This window comes from Odontesthes bonariensis, chromosome 11 (assembly GCF_027942865.1).
Source record: "Odontesthes bonariensis isolate fOdoBon6 chromosome 11, fOdoBon6.hap1, whole genome shotgun sequence".
Taxonomy (NCBI): Eukaryota; Metazoa; Chordata; class Actinopteri; order Atheriniformes; family Atherinopsidae; genus Odontesthes; species Odontesthes bonariensis.
The window spans coordinates 10,043,866-10,060,961 of record NC_134516.1 but is presented as its reverse complement, the minus strand read 5'-3'; positions in this window follow the sequence as shown (position 1 = coordinate 10,060,961).

The window sequence follows — 17,096 nt, the reverse complement described above, 5'->3', positions numbered from 1 at the left end:
TAATTCTAAACTCTAAATTAGGCTACCTGAAAAATACAAAACTTAAATATTAAATAAACTCTTGCATGAAAATAATAGCAATCATCATCTGTGAAGACCCAAATAAAATTTTTTTTAAAAAGACGCCATCAAAAAACTAAATGGCCAATTACCTATTATTTCTCATTTCAACATCATCTATAGAATGATACAACAATGTTGGATTATTACTTATTATTATTATTTACTTATTTAAAAGTAAATAAATAGATTTTTTTTTTTTTTAAAAAGAAGTCAAATCTGGATGTTTTCCCAACAACTTGTCTCGAAGTTGGATCGATACGAACAGAGCCAGTTCTCTAAAGACGGCTCTCTGTGGTCGTTTGGTGTAAATGAACAAAAAATGATTCTGATAACATCAGCAGCAGATGTTAAACTATGCAGGCACATAGATAATAAAAAAAAAAAACAGGACTTCGCATGGTATATATCGCATTGTATGACACCTCAGCATCGGAGAATCTCTTGAAAACCTGCAAAAACTGACTACATGTCAAGAATTGCAGATGAGGCTCCCCTCCTATCCATAATTATGAATATGTTGATGTTGCTATGAGTAACGTGCAGGCATACATCTTCACACAAGGATGAAATGAATAAAGGTGGAGCAAGTAATGTTTCTGCCAAGTTTTGAACTGAGGACCTTTCACCTGTGAGGCGAACGTGATAACCGCTACACTACGGAAACTGTTGCTGTTCTTACTGATGACTGTTCCGGTGGCCAAACATTGTGTCAGAAGTGGGATTTTAACACACTCCTCTGGGAGTGCATGGAAAAATAGAAGCATCGCAAATGAATATGCAAGAAGAAACCAAAAATATTTAAGCAGTGACATTGAAATACCCTCACTGACTAGGATGTATATAGAATTAGCTGCTTGTGAGGGACCGAGCCGGTCAAACATGACGACACAGAAATAATTCTGAAGGAAAATGGGTTTATTCCCAAAAAATAACAAACTTTAAACAATAGTTACAGGGCCCTTAAAAGAGGTCAAATGAGGAAACTAAACTCAAAGCCAAAAATCAAGGTTTTAACATAACCTTAAGCTAACAGTTCAAAAACAAACAAAACTGACCTCGCACACAACAAACAAAGGGGACTTAAATATTGGCTGATTAGACCATAGTGACACTAAGGAAGAGGGAAGGGAAACATCAACACCAATTTAACTAACAAAAGTAACTAAACACAGTTAGCTTAAGAATCAACCTAAATGCTTAATAACTAAACAAAGTTAACAAAATAAGCAAATCACAAAAGCAAAAAGAATAAATGCAAAAATTTAAATGAAGACTCCATAGTCTTCCCCCCTCTAGATGGTATCACCCAATCAATCTGGGATTGGAGTGTGCCAGCCAGAGTGCTTTGTTTCAGCCCAGTCCAAGCTACTCCCCCACAGCACCAACAAAAGAAAGAACAACAAATTAAATATTTGACAAAACTAAACATACGAAAGCTAACTAAATGTGCGTGCTACAAATAGAACTAATGCATTTTAATATCATCAAATGAAAATAAACAACCTTTATAGTTGTGCTACCAAAAACGCGTATATGTAAACTCAAAATGAAAAAGTGTTGGTGTGTGGGGTTACCGACTGTGTGGCTGCAGGTGTGGCCATCACACTGCATCACAGCATGATCATAAAATAAAGACTTTAGCAGCACCTCAGAAATGTTATCTGAGCCACACAGAAATCCCTGATCACACTGATCTGCTCAGCTGGGTTTTCTCACTTCTGAACAGATGTTTGCTGTGACGTGTTTTGTTGTTTCCTGCCAGGTGAAAAAGGCTGGAAAAGAAGTCATTCTGCTGTTTTATGTTGTTTGTGTTTTCAGTGTGGACCAGAGCGGTCAAAACACCACAGGAACTCCATCTTAAAGGTAGCCTGGAAAACCAGCGCCAACTGCTGGACAGCAAAATGTTTTGCCTGCGGTTGGGTCTGGCCTCGAACCACTTTTCATTTTGAAAATACTGCCCTGAATCTGGCAGATGGCAACTAAACCAATCACAACGCAGAGATGTGTTTTGAATCAACGCGGGCGGGCCAGAGGGTTCTGGTGCGGGGTTTTGAGGGAGTGACGACAGAGCAGTGCGACGTTGGGCAGTGGAAGCGAACATAGACAGCGAAAGCACAACAAGAAAGATGGCGGCGGCAATGGAACAGCGCTCGTTTGATTCAGCCTTGGCATCAGTTTTAGAAGAGTCCCCTCCCACCAAAGCTTTCTGTCGCGCTTACTACGTCACAGTCAGTTGCGCTGATTGGTCAGAGCGTTGGCCTATAGGCACAGACACGGTTTGAAAGACAACGGGTTGTGCTCATCAACAATGTTCCGTTGTATCCATTGATCGGAGCCAGACTAAATTAGACATCCAATCCATTTAGGCTGGTTTATCAGGCTATCTTAAAGGGATAGTTTGCCTCTTTTGACATGAAGCTGTATGACATCCCATATTAGCAATATCATTTATGAACATTGACTTACCCCCCGCTGCGTCCTGTGAGCCGAGTTCCAGCTGAGTTTTGGCGTTGACGAAGGCAGTCCGGCTAGTTGGCTGGGGTCCCGAAAATAAAAAAATAAAGCGTTTTGCTTCTCAAAACAATATGCATTCAACAGAGTAATACATTTGCATCACAAAATCGTCCCTCCAGAAAAAGTCAGACCTCACAATCGCTTGGCGCTATTTTTGCCTCCCTTCATATCAATGCGTTCAGCCACCTGCCGATAGCCGCACCTGTTACGGTGTTTCCTGCTCGGTCTGCTCTTCGGTCTGCACAGTTTACACAGCCCGTAGTGATACGAAGGTAGAGAGAAATAGCGCCTAGCGATTGTGAGGTCTGACTTTTTCTGGAGAACTTTTTTGTGATGCAAATGTATTACTCTTTTGAACGCAAATTGTTTTGAGACGCAAACCGCTTTATTTTCGGGACCCCAGCCAACTAGCCGGACTACCTTCATCAACGCCAAAACTCGGCTGGAACTCGGCTCACAGGACGCAGCGGGGGGTAAGTCAATGTTCATAAATGATATTGCTAATATGGGATGTCATACAGCTTCATGTCAAAAGAGGCGAACTATCCCTTTAAGATGCAGCTTCTTTCATACACAGAGACAAAGAGACAAAGAGGGTTTCTATCAAGCTCAACCTGAAGATGCCAGTCAGCACAGAGCTCCACAGATGTCTGATGCAGTCTTAAGGAACCTTTAATGGGTAATATCTACATGTGAATTAAGAGCTAATATTTGACTTTTCTCTGGACTCTGTTCCAGCCAGGAGGACAGAAAGTTTGCAGCTTAGGAATCAGCTTCAGTTTTCAGGCAGCTCAACTCTGCAGGTTTTTACCTCTTCTGAAGTCCAACAGCCGAATGAGAGTTCATGTTTCATGTCATGCACCTGAACGCATCAGTCAGAACATTTAGGTGAGCATTTCAGCAGCAGATCATGATTCATGAGTTTCAAGCTGCTGCAGAGCAGGGCGGATTCTATGAATATAAATGAAAAGCATGAAAATACTATGAAACATAGCAACATTTACATTTCCTGTCCAGCTGCCTGATAAAAGTATCTAACAATGTTGATCTGATAGATGCAGAGAAAACAGATTTTCTTCATGTTGAACTTTCAGTGGAAGGTTGATGAATTTATCATTCCCTTCAACAGAGAACAAATAAGAATTCAACAACTTGAACAATCCTGCCTGGATTGGGGTGAAACCAGCACTGTCCCTTTCAGTGAAGGAAGCTTCCTTGTTCCCTCCCCAAACTGATCTGAAGGTGGGAGGATGTGTGAAACCATTGTGTGATAGTAAGTAAGTAAGTAAACTTTATTTATTGAAATTTGTTGAAATTGGTAACTGTGTCGCAGACCAAATGGCTATGACCTGTGGGGTTCCCCAGGGGTCAATCCTGGGACCCGTATTGTTCAATCTGTACATGCGATTTTAACAGCCACATTAAATCAGTAACATCAGCAGCTTTTTACCATCTAAAAAACATTGCCAGAATCAAAGGAATAGTGTCTAAACCAGACTTAGAAAGACTGATCCATGCGTTTGTCTCTAGCAGGTTAGACTGCTGTAACGGCCTGCTCACTGGGCTATAAACGGGCTTTAAGACAGCTGCAGTACATCCAGAACGCTGCTGCTCGAGTCCTGACTAGAACCAGGAAATACGACCATATTAGTCCAGTGCTCAGGTCTCTGCACTGGCTTCCTGTCGCTCAGAGAATAGACTTTAAAGCAGCTCTGCTTGTGTACAAGTCTCTTCATGGTCTAGCTCCAAAGTACATTTCTGACATGTTAGAGCCATATGAACCAACTCGGGCTCTGAGAAATCTCAGGGAGGGGTCTCCTGCTGGGGCCCAGAATCAGGACTAAACAAGGTGAGGCTGCGTTTCAGTTTGATGCTCCTAAAATCTGGAACAGTCTTCCAGAAGATGTGAGACTCTGACAATGTTTAAATCCAGGCTGAAAACAGTTCTATTTAGCTGTGCATATGACACCTGAAAGTATTTTATCTGCACTCTTTGCTTTTAAATTAATTAATCAATGATTATTTTTTATGTTTTTGTTTTTTTTAAATGATTTTATTGCCTTCTTGTGATTTTATGTAGCTGTAAAGCACTTTGAATTGCCTTGTGTACGAATTGTGCTCTACAAATAAAATTGCCTTGCCTATTTATATAGCACCTTTCACAGATAAAGATCACAAAGTGCTTTACAATCAAATACATAAAACAATTATAAGTAAACGCCAACAATAAAACAAATGAATAATTATAAAGTCCTAAAAGACGAAAAGAGACCATACAAAGATAAAAAAAATATACATTTATATATAAGAACATAGGTAAGTTCACTACTGTCTAACTAAAAGTTTGCTTAAATAAAAAAGTTTTCAGCTGCTTCTTAAAAGAGTCCACAGATTCAGAGCACTTTAGTGAAAGCGGCAAGGCATTCCAGAGTTTGGGGGCCACTGCCTGAAAGGAACGGAAGTGTGGAAGTGTGTGTGAGGAACAACCAACAGCCTCTGACCTGCTGATCTCAGAGTACGGGCAGATGTATGGTGATAAATCAGATCAGAGAAAAGCAGAGGAGCTCTTAAGTGAAGATCAGCTGCAACAAAAGGAGGTGGAATTTGTTTTGTATCACAGCACAGACGGTGTTTCTGGAGGGGAGTCGGCAACAGATCCAGCAGAGAATCCAGGACAGAGAGAAAGATGTGAAGCTGCTTCAGCAGCAGGTGGAGGCCATCCGTCAGTCTGCTGATGAAACAGTGGAGCACAGTGAGAACATCTTCACTGAGCTGATCCGTCTCCTCCACAAAAGAAGCTCTGATGGGAAGCAGCAGATCAGATCCCAGCAGCAAAGTGAAGGGAGTCGAGTCAAAGAGCTTCAGGAGAAGCTGGAGCAGGAGATCACTGAGCTGAAGAGGAAAGATGCTGAGCTGCAGCAGCTCTCACACACAGAGGATCACAGCCAGTTTCTGCACAGCTACCCCTCAGTGTCAGCACTCAGGGGGTCTACACACTCATCCAGCATCAACAACCGTCCTCTGAGGCACTTTGAGGATGTGACAGCAGCTGTGTCAGAGCTCAGAGATAAACTACAGGACATCCTGAGAGAGGAATGGACCAACATCTCACTGAGAGTCGCTGAAGTGGATGTTTTACTGCCAGAACCAGAACCGGAGCCAAAGAGCAGAGCTGACTTCTTCAAATATTCATGTGACATCACACTGGACCCAAACACAGCAAACACATGTCTGTTACTGTCAGAGGGGAACACAAAAGTGACAGTAATGAAACAGCCTCAGTCTTATTCTGCTCATCCAGACAGACTGACAGAATGGTGTCAGGTCCTGAGCAGAGAGAGTCTGACTGGACGTTGTTACTGGGAGGTGGAGAGGAGAGGGGGAGGAGCTGATGTAGCAGCCGCATACAAGAACATCAGCAGAGCAGGGAATGCATGTGGATTTGGATTTAATGACAAATCTTGGGCATTAAAGGGATAATCCGGAGTAAAATGCACTTTAGATCAATTTACGGGATGTTGGGAGTACATACGTTGAGTTGACATCAAAATCATGTCATTCGGATGTGTTTTGAGAATTTCAATTTGACCGTTTTTAGCCAAAAGTCGTTAGCCTGGAAGTCAGAGGGGCATATCATGTCACCGCTACAAAACGCTATTTTTATAGTTCTTCTACGGCTCCAAACAACATAACACTTACGTGGTAGTGAGTAGAGGGTCCCTAAAGCCAAACCGAAGTGTCCCGAGGTCTTCATGTGGTCGGATATAGAGTCCAGAATGAATTTAATCAAGCCAGTACCTTTCCGGAAATGTTGCTGCTGCAGCTGCCGCTACAGACCGTGGTGAAGTTGGTTTGATATTGGTTTGAAAAAAAAGACACCTTATTTCCTTATTGTGAATATCTGTCGAATATCCAATATCAAACCAACTTCACCACGGTCTGTAGCGGCAGCTGCAGCAGACACATTTCCGGAAAGGCACTGGCTTGATTAAATTCAAATGACATGATTTTGATGTCAACATATGTACTCCCAACATCCCGTAAATTGATCTAAAGTGCATTTTACTTCGGATTATCCCTTTAAAATGTTACCAAGACAGTTATGAATTTTGGTCCAACAAGGTGAAAGCCTCCATCTCAGGTCCTCGGTCCTCCAGAGTGGGAGTGTACCTGAAACCATGACTCTCCTCCAAAGAGTCCAGACCACATTCACTCAGCCGCTCTGTGCTGGAGTTAGGATTGGATGGACTGGAGCCACAGCTGAGCTGTGTGAAGTGAAAAAAAGGGATTTAGTCAGCTTGTTGCTGACAGTTCATTGCTGTGATGTCTCTGCGCTGCTGTTCTGCTGTTTATTTGCTGCTTTTTCCTGTGTCTGTGCAGCCATGGAGGATATCACTGCTGATGCTGAGTTTTATTCACAGAAAGATTTCTCCACATGAAAATCTAAACTTCTCTGAGCTCTAAATGTTAGCTGAATGCTTGTGTTGATGTGTTTGTATGTTGTCGTTTCTCTTCCACTTCATGGAGCCAAACAGAGAGATCAGCAGACCTTCCTTTATCACAGATTCTTTTCAGATCTCATCACTTTGTACATGTGAAAATAATTATGTGGTTAAACTTACTTTGATTTGTCAGAGATCAGATGTTGTTGCTGTTCTGAAAACTCTCAGTAATGATCTACCTGGTAACCCAGAAACTAAATGTTCTGATTCTGGATGTTTTTCTGTGAATAATAAATTGTGGATCCATCCTGATCATGAAGTGCAAAGCAGTGCCTTGCATGAACCCGAGTAAATTCTCAATAATTTGTTTCATGGAAATCTCCCTGAAGTGTTAAAGAATGATGTAGATTCAGAAGATATACAAGGTTATGCAAAGTTTGAAAAACAACAAATGCATGTGTATATATGAATCTACTGTGAATTTAAACCCTCTTTTCCTCTAGTATAAAGAGGAGGGAAATGTTAGAAAAATATCATGAAGTTATACTATGAGAAAAAGCAAGTACCATGTGTGAAAAGATGTTGCAGGGTCGAAGGTCACTGTGTGCTGGAGAAGGCCTCCTATCTATCTTATTTCAGCTTCTGTCTAAGCCTTGTTTTACTGAATGTCTCATAACCGTGTGGCTAGTGATCTCGTATTAGGAAACATAAATCATTTTTTGAACTCTGTGTCACCTTCCTGACATGTTGTGCAAACATGTCTCCTTGCTGCAAGAATAAATGTTTTGTGTTAATTGTCTCCAGCGACTCTGAGCCTCATTTTGAGAGAATGTTCTCGACACCACCACAACAGACATTTAAACAGTTTCACAGCTTGGAGTTGAGCCTCGTGCCCTTTTAGTGTTGGAACAGCCTTAACTTTCAGCTTCAGTTGTGAGCATCATTCAGCTGTCTGGAAAGCACAGGGAACCACTCCAAACCTTTTTCAGATTGCGTTAAAGATTTCTGGGTCTTTGGGGAAGATGATAAAGGTCAATTTTCCCTCGTACCAAACACACATTTTCTTCAAAAATAACTATGTAGCAAGAACATGACAAGCATGAGAAATGTTGACATCTGACCTTTAATAAAATGCACACATACTGAACATATATGTTAAAAAACATGTTTCTACTGTCAAACAGATTGCATATTGTTCTGTCCATCAACTCACATCGGATGCCATGTTTGTCTTGAATGGTGGGAGATCTGTCCATAGTTAAAACAAACTATCCCAACAAATTATAAAGTGCTTTCAATCCTTCTTCAATCATGTGCTCCCCACAGAACATTCAGAACTAAAGTCCTGACAAGAGAAGGTGGTTATCCACAAAGAAGATTTTTAATCTGAACAAAGGAAGGTCCTGTTGCTGCTCCCAGGTGAATGTGTTCTTATACGTTGTTGGTTTAAAGCAATCATTTATCTGCAGTGTGAGTACGTAGGTGTATCTTTAGACTCGATAATTGAGCGAAAGCTGCCCCACACTGATCACAGCTGTAAGGTTTCTCTCCTGTGTGAATACGTTGGTGCGCCTTTAGATTAGCTAATGTAGTGAAAGCTGCCCCACACTGATCACAGCTGTAAGGTTTCTCTCCTGTGTGAATACGTAGGTGTATCTTTAGATTAGATGATTGAGTGAAAGCTGCTCCACACTGACCACAGCTGTAAGGTTTGTCTCCCGTGTGAATACGTTGGTGCGCCCTTAGACTAGACAATTGAGTGAAAGCTGCCCCACACTGACCACAGCTGTAAGGTTTCTCTCCAGTATGAAGCCTCTGATGATCCTTCAGATGTGAGGATCTTTTGAAAACTTTCCCACAGTGCTCACAGCAGTGCCACTTGGATCCCTCTTGGGCTGTACGTTTCTGCAATGACAGAGAGGAAGAAGACTTAGATCCTTTTGAAGATCACACAAAAGATTTCTCTACGCTAACCAACATAATCTAACTGGACCTGGGCAGACAGAGCCACACAGGTCTCATTATCTCAGATCAAACATGAACACTGAGTGTGCGTTTATAAGTGCCCTCAGCTATCAGCACTGTGCTCTGATGTGTTTTTGGACACGTGTAAGCCAGGAATATCTGCTAGTCAACTTTTGCACCTACAGGTTTAAATGAATAAAACCAACAGTGGTGGTAATACATGACATTCTTTACACTAACCCTTTGTTCCAGCTTCCAACCCAGAGGTCTGCAGTCATTCAGCTCAACAGCCATCAGGGAAACAGTCTGTTTGAACTCAACCTTTTCTCTCTAAGACAACTCTTTACACTGAAGTAGAGAGCTCTACAAACCTGTCATCTAACCATTAAAGACCCAGAAGTATTACCACCAGGTTCAATTCATGGAACCCAGAGACTTTAAACACAAACAATGAAGATTAGCTCCTGAACTTTTCAAATCTGAAGACTGAGAGCCAGAAAACGTCCCACCACAACAATCTGCCCGCTGATTTTCTTCCAGCAGATCATTCAGCCTGCAGCACATGTTGAGTCTAAGCACATCTGGATCTGCAGCTCAGAGAGAGGAGATGAAACCAGGAAACACTTTGTGTTTTTAACGAAGAAAAACAAAAAACTTTGACACTTTTTCCACATATGATGGAAAAGCAGAACGAGCGGAGGATACACGGAGCCTCAACACTAGTCCTCGTGTCTTTAGCGTCCTCCACACTGACCTGTAGCCCGGTGGAACCGGCGGATGAGCCTGCACTGTTCATGGTGGAGGCGCTCGGATCCTGGTTCGGATCCTGGTTCGGATCCTGGTCCTGCTGCTCCATTCTGGTCCTGGTCCTCCGACTGATGGACAGTCTGCAACTGTCAGTACATACAATAATATCCAGCTGTGGCGTGCCGCATGTTAAACCACACCCACTTTTCTTCTTCTCTTGATAACCTTTCTGGAGAGTTTCTAACCATCTAGTCATAGTTCATTAAACTCATTACTGTGTTTTTTTTTTTTAATTTAAATCCCTGTGAACTTTAAAATGCTTCTTTAAAGACCCAATGAGGTCACAGCTCAAAATATTTGGAGCTTTTTGATCAAATTCAGGAAAAAAATGTAAGAATATACTCTGTAGAAAGACACCCACTGTGTGTAATATCCCATAAATCTCATCTGAGTCAGTGTAACATGATCAATTTAAATAATTTTACTACATAAAGACAATGATATTGTTTGAGGAAAGGGTCCCAATATCATCCCAAAGACTGAGGTTCAGATTTTCTGTTTCTAAATTTGTTCTCATTTCCAGAAGCTGTCAGGGATCCAGGAAAGTAACACAAAGTAATCTCAAATTTGTCACATATACATTCTGAAGCCCATTTTTGAACAGTTCAGTTCTCAGGGAGCTTCAGTCTGGACTGAGGCTTGAAACTGCGAGATGTGATGTGGGAATCATCTTGTTCTGTGTGGCGAACAGCACGTCAGCAGGAGCTGTCTGACTGATCTGAGAAATCAGACACTGATACTGAGGATAAATGTGTATTTCTACTGCTCGTGTGATACTTCCCTGGATCACAGACAAGTCTTTAGAATAATGCTATGACTCCTCTTCAAACAACATCAATTCTTAAGGTAATTAAAGTATTTATAATCTAATTAGGATCTAATCATGGAATATGGCATAGTGTGTACATTAAACACATCAAATCACATGTTTTCACTCCACAGTTTTTATCAAAAAAGCCAAATGATACCCAGATAAATCTGGAAAGAACAATTCTAAATTTTACATTCATCATCAAACTTTTTAAAGTCGCAAAATATCTCAGCAAAACTACAGAATGAAGTTTAGAAAACAAGAAGACAAGATGGTCAAATACTGTCCTAAAAGTTTAGAAAAGAGGAAAGAAAGGGTCCAGAAGTATGTTTCACACACAGCTAAAAGGATAAAGCTCCATTTTATTTGTCCATCTGGCCGGCTTATTGAAATATATTGCAGAGCATTAGCATTAGCACGACATGCTAACTGTGAATAGCAGCCAGGTTATTTTAACTTTTTTACTCTTCTGGTGCATGTTCTAACTGCCCGTGTCCAGGTGCAGGAATCAAACCAATAACAAGGAGCCCTTTGAAGATATTTCTGCAAATGTTTGACCGCTAAATGTATTCTTTTCAGGACTTACCTGCATGCGATGCAGCTTCCTGTAATGATGTTCCGAGATCTGCTGAGGTTTCCACGCGTATGTCCAGTAATGAAGGAGATGGCTTGCTTAATTTAGGGGAGGAGCCGAAAATGATCAAGTCCGAAGCCTCGCTAGTACCACGTGACTGCTTCTGGAAGTGGTTCAGATTTTTCTGCGAGTATTGACCAACGCCCGGCGCCGCCTCTCAGCCTGCACGCCGATTTTTTTCCCCCAGTGGCCACTCGTGGTATTGCAACAACAAAAAAAATCCCCTGTGGCCCAAAAAGCATTTTTCCCATAGACTGCAATAGTAAAAGAGATGCCTGTAAAACTGTTCACGCCTCCAGCTGTAACCGCTGTTGTTTACTATCTCTGTATTCTATATTTTTAAGTCATGGACTTTTTATCTGTCAAAAAGTTTTCTAACGGCCAGAAAAGCCCCAGAAAAGTCTCTTTGCCCAGCGTGATGTCACAGCTGTGTACGTGCACTGTGATTTGTACGTACGTGCACGTCCTCATCGCCCCGGGACATGATGGGAGGCCCCAAAGCGTCACAAGGGGTGACTCTACTGCGCATGCTCTACGGGCCGCACAACGCGGAAGTAAACCGGGAAGTCAGAAACTCTTTCGCCGTATGCGCCAGGCGAAGACTTCCGGCAAGTTGGTGGACCGGGTGCATCATCTCTTCTGAGCGCTGTCTGCTTTTCCCAATTTTCCAACAACTTCGCCATTCCAATCAACTTTGCCCGACCCTTTAAACCTTATGCTGGTTCGACGTGCAATGCTGTTAAAGAGTTGAGCAATGAAACCAACTGTTCCAGCCCGCGGGAATACGGCTACCTTTCATCATAATTACGCGGCTAAGATGGACGGTTCGACTGAGAGCCTCAAAAGAAAAGACCCATTTTCTCCAGTTAAACGCCAACCGTCTGCCAAAATGAAAGACCAGACTACTGACGAAGGTACGAAGGTCGTGCTGTAAGCGATAAAACAGCTCACCTATAAAGTGGATAGTCTTGGCCCCCAAATACAACAAAACTCAGTTATGCTAGCTAGCATGGCTGAAGCGATTGAGTTTAATGCGGCGTAGATCAAAGACTGCAAAACTAAGCTTCAGTCCGCGGAGCGGGAGATGTCGGCAATTAAAAAAGACAACGCTGAATTATTGTAAAGAGTCCTGGAGATTGAACGGTACAAGCGTCGTTTGAACCTCAGAATCCGAGGGATAAAGGAGAAAATACACAAGATGTGGTAACTAACCTGTTGATCAAAATCTCACCCCCCATGGGTCCCAGCGCATCGGCTAGGAAGACGTGAAGAATACAAGACCAGGCAGGTAATTGTCCAATTCACACAGAGAATACACCGGGATGCGCTGTGGAAGATGACCAAGGATTCTTCCATTTGCAAAGACCTTGGGATTGGCTTCAGCAAAGACCTCTGCAAGGCTGACAGAGAGACTCGAATGGCACTATGGCCGAAGATACAACAAGCGCAGGCGAATGGAAAACGAGCCTATTTCAGAGGAGGTGCTGGATACATCGATGGTCACAGAATCACTTAATAAGAACACTTGAGGTATACTAACAGTTAAAACCTATGCAAAAATGGATTCAGCGGGTATAGAAAATGGATGGATAGTTACACTTCTTACTGTTCACTAGCAGTTGCTAGTTGTGGTTCTAAATGAATGTTAACTTTTCTTGTATGTCATTAAATCCTAGGGGCTTAAGAGATATCACTCAGAGAAAATCTATATTTTTGTTTTTGTAAGGGCGAGAAAGCCAACTTTATTTTGTTACAGGAAACACACTCAAAACCAGAAGATGAAAAATTCTGGATTAACCAATGGGGGGACGAAATTAATTTTGACCATGGATTCACAAAGTCAGCGGGGCTGGCCATTCTTTTCTGTAACTCTCCTGGTAAATTGGTGGCCTCTAAACTCAGTAACAATGGTCACTGGCTAATCTGTGTTTTGAATATTGATGATCAGTATTATATTATATCTACGTCTTCAACAACCCAGCTCTGAACAAACTATTACTCATAGAGCTTTCTGATCATATTGAAAATCTTAAGCTTACCAATCCATTTTCAAATGTAATTGTGGAAGGAGATTACAACTTGGTTTATGATGAATATCTGGACAGATACCTTTTCAAGAGTCATCACAGCTCCCATAACCCTGTATTATCTGGGGCGGTCGGTGGCGTAGTGGGTTAAGCAGCCGCCCCATGTACAGAGGCTACAGTCCTCACTGCAGCTGGCCCCGGTTCGAGTCCCGCACCGGACGGCCCTTTGCTGCATGTCTTCCCCCTCTCTCTGCCCCCTGCTTCCTGTCTCTCTCCAACTGTCCTATCCATTAAAGGCATAAAAAGCTACAACAACAACCCTGTATTATCTAATTTGTGTGGCAATCATAACTTAGTATATCCATGGTGCTTTAATCACCCTAACACTAAACAATAAGATATATAATCAAAGTTATTCAACTCTGCGCTTGTTTCACGGTGGAGACCGTGCAGACGGCCACCTGCCGCCAGCGGCGCCTGTTTCACTGTTAAACACTGTGAAACAGGCGCCGCTGGCGGCAGCACGCAGTGATACAAAGGGAGAGAAAATAGCGCCAAGCGATTGTGAGGTCTGACTTTTTCCTTGAGAACGATTTTGAGCTTTTGTTAAAATGTGATTTTAATATTCTGAAACTTCCCATTAAATTATCCCCCTTTCACCAGCAAGTCCTTTTACATTGGAAACTCCTGTACAATCATAACTTCCCCCCACACAACATGCCCATGTGGAACAATAGATACATCTCAAGGAGAAACAAGTGGCTGTATATCATGGACTGGATGGATAAAGGTATTTGGTCTCTAATTCATTTGGTTGATGATGAAGGGTGTGTGATGACATATGAAAATTTTTGCCTCAAATATAATCTGATCATCAATCGAAACTTCTTTGCATCCATAATGAAAGCCACCCCTAAACCTACTTTACATTTAATTCAAGGGATTGTTTCCAACTCCACTCACATCACTCCTAATTTTCCACTAATTCTAGTTGGAAATTGTCATTTTAAGGCTATTAAGTTTCCTAATAAAACAATTAGAAATATGTTTGATGACATCACGCACCCTTTATTGTCATTTCGTAACTCGTAATTAAACAAATTTTCTCCAAAGAAGACATATATTCGTTGCATTCTAAATATCTAAAATTCCCCATTAATCCCAAAGTAAAAGAAATTCACTTTAAAATCTTAAATGGTGTATATCCATCCGGAGAGCTATGAAGACGGAGGTTTGGTTTTGAATCGGATGGATGTGTGTTTTGTGGAGAGGATGAAACTTCTGATAACTTGTTTTTTCATTGTATGTTTTGCGCAACATTCTGGATTGATGTACATGACTGGCTGCACACGGGCATCCATCTCGAACCCTTCTCCCTGAAAGACTTTTATTATGGTTAATAGTGAATGGGACTTTCTGGTCAATAACATATTATTATTGCAAATATTTCATCCATAAATGTAAATATATGAATGTAAAACCCAGATTTGTATCTCATAAAGATTTTCTTTCCTTTACCAAAGCCCATAATATTATAAAAAAGTAAAAACTCCATGAAACTTTTTAGTTTGTTTGAAAATTACGATTTGCGACAAAAGCCCTAGCAAACATTATTTTATCTTTATTTATTTTATGAAGATTTTATTTTAATGTTTTCTGTTCTGCATTCTTCATATGCACCTGCTCCTTTAAAATGTATATAATAAGATGTAAGCCATGTATTTTGCGCATGATTTAATTTAAAAAAAAAGAAAAAAAAAGTATGCGCCAGGCGAGCAACTCCATTGAAATCAACGACGGCCATTTTGCAGTTCGTTATCCAGTTAATATAATACATCCATGGATTAGACTTACATGAGGGGGCAGGACAAGGGAAGGATGGCTGAGAGGAGTGGAGGAAGTGTCGTGGAGGTGGTTGGCAACGACTGGGCTGTGACTGGACAGGAACGGGGAGGTGGAAGTGACGGACCAGGAAGGGAGTTTGTTGACAGGCAGAGCGGGAGTTTAGGAAATGCTGGAAAATGGATAGGTGCGAAGAGCAGTAATAGGAATAAACGGAGAAAAGACAACAAGTCGGAAAGTGAGGAAGTGAGTTCTGGTGATGATATGGAGACCGCTAGCCTGGTTAGTGTAATCGAACGGAAGCAGGAATTTAAAGTGTTTGTTAGGTTGGAGCAGGAAGGAGCTACATTTGAGGACTGGAACCCAACTCAGCTCACTAAGGCATTGCATAAGGACTTTGGAGAGGTAAGAAGTGCTAAAAAGACTGCGAGTGGTGGTTTGATTGTTGAGTGTAAGGATGAGGAGCAGCAGAAGAAAGCAATTACAGTCAGCAAGCTAAATGGTAAAAAGATTAAGTGTACAATGGCGTTTGACAAAAAACTTATGAGAGGCGTCATATCAGGGGTACCGCTGACTGAAGCGTTAACTGATGTGGTTGAAGGCATACGCAATGTTAAGGTTAAAGAGGCGAAGCGGCTGAAGACCAAAAGAGATGGTGTGTTGACGGACAGTCTCTCAATCTTGCTGACATTTGATGAAGCAAAGCTACCGGAGAAGGTATTAATTGGGTATATGAGCTTTGGTGTAAGGGTGTATATCCCACCACCGCTCAGATGTTTTAAGTGCCAGAAATATGGACACATCGCAGCGGTTTGTAAAGGGAAACTGAGGTGCAGCAAATGCAGTGGGGAACACGAGTATGGCAAGTGCGAGAAAGACGCTAAACTTAAGTGCAGCAATTGCAGAGGCGAACACAGCTCAGCATATCGAGGTTGTGCAGTAAGCAAGAGAATGCAAGAGGTACAGCGTGTAAGAGTGACAGAAGGCATGTCGTATGCGCAGGCAGCAAGGAAAGTACTGTCTTCAAGGGGTGCGAGGACAGGGTCACAAGAGCAGGTAACCCGAATTGGAAGAAATGCGATAGACGTTGAGTGTAAAAAGTGTGAGAAAATTAAGGAGGATACTCTAATCGTGAGTAAAAGTGACTTTGTAATGTTCATGGCGGAGGTGATCAACTGCTCAGCACAGACCGATCAACGAACCAGAAAAATTAAGATAATTGTTAACGCGGCTGAGAAATATTTGGGGGCAGCAGGGCTGCATTGGGAGGCAGTGAGGGATGGGGTACAAGAAATTCAGCAATCTCAATCTCAAGAATGGAGTATGCCTACATAATGGTTTTAATAATATTGCAGTGGAATGCCAGGAGCCTACTTGCAAACGGGCAGGAATTTAAGAGCTATGTTGAGAACCTGGATAATAAGCCCAATATAAATTGTGTTTAAGAAACATGGCTTATACCAAGGCTAGACTTTGTCATTAAGGGATACAATGCTGTAAGAATGGACAAGGAAGTAGGCAAAGGGGGTGGGGTTGTCACCTTCATACAGAAGGGGATTCAATACAGAGAAGTTAAAAGAGGGGAAGAGTTGGAATATGTGATAGTGGAGATATGGTTGAGAGAGGGTAGTATCTTTATCATCAACTTCTATAACCCATGCAGAGCAATGCAGATTGGACAGTTTGAAGAGATGTGGGAGGAGATTAGGGGAAAGGCTGTGTGGTGTGGTGATTTTAATGCCCACAGTACAATGGGGAGAGAGAGAGGATGGGAATGGAAGGGTGTTAGAAGAGTTTGTTGAGAAAAGGGAATTGGTCTGTATGAATGATGGTTTAGGCACAAGGGTGGATATAGTAAGAGGGATAGAGTCAGCCATTGATCTCACTTTTGTAACGAAGGATATAGCAGACAGGTGTGAGTGGGAAGCAAGGAGAGATGAGACTGTGGGAAGTGACCATTACCCAATCACAACCCAGGTGGGCATAGGAAT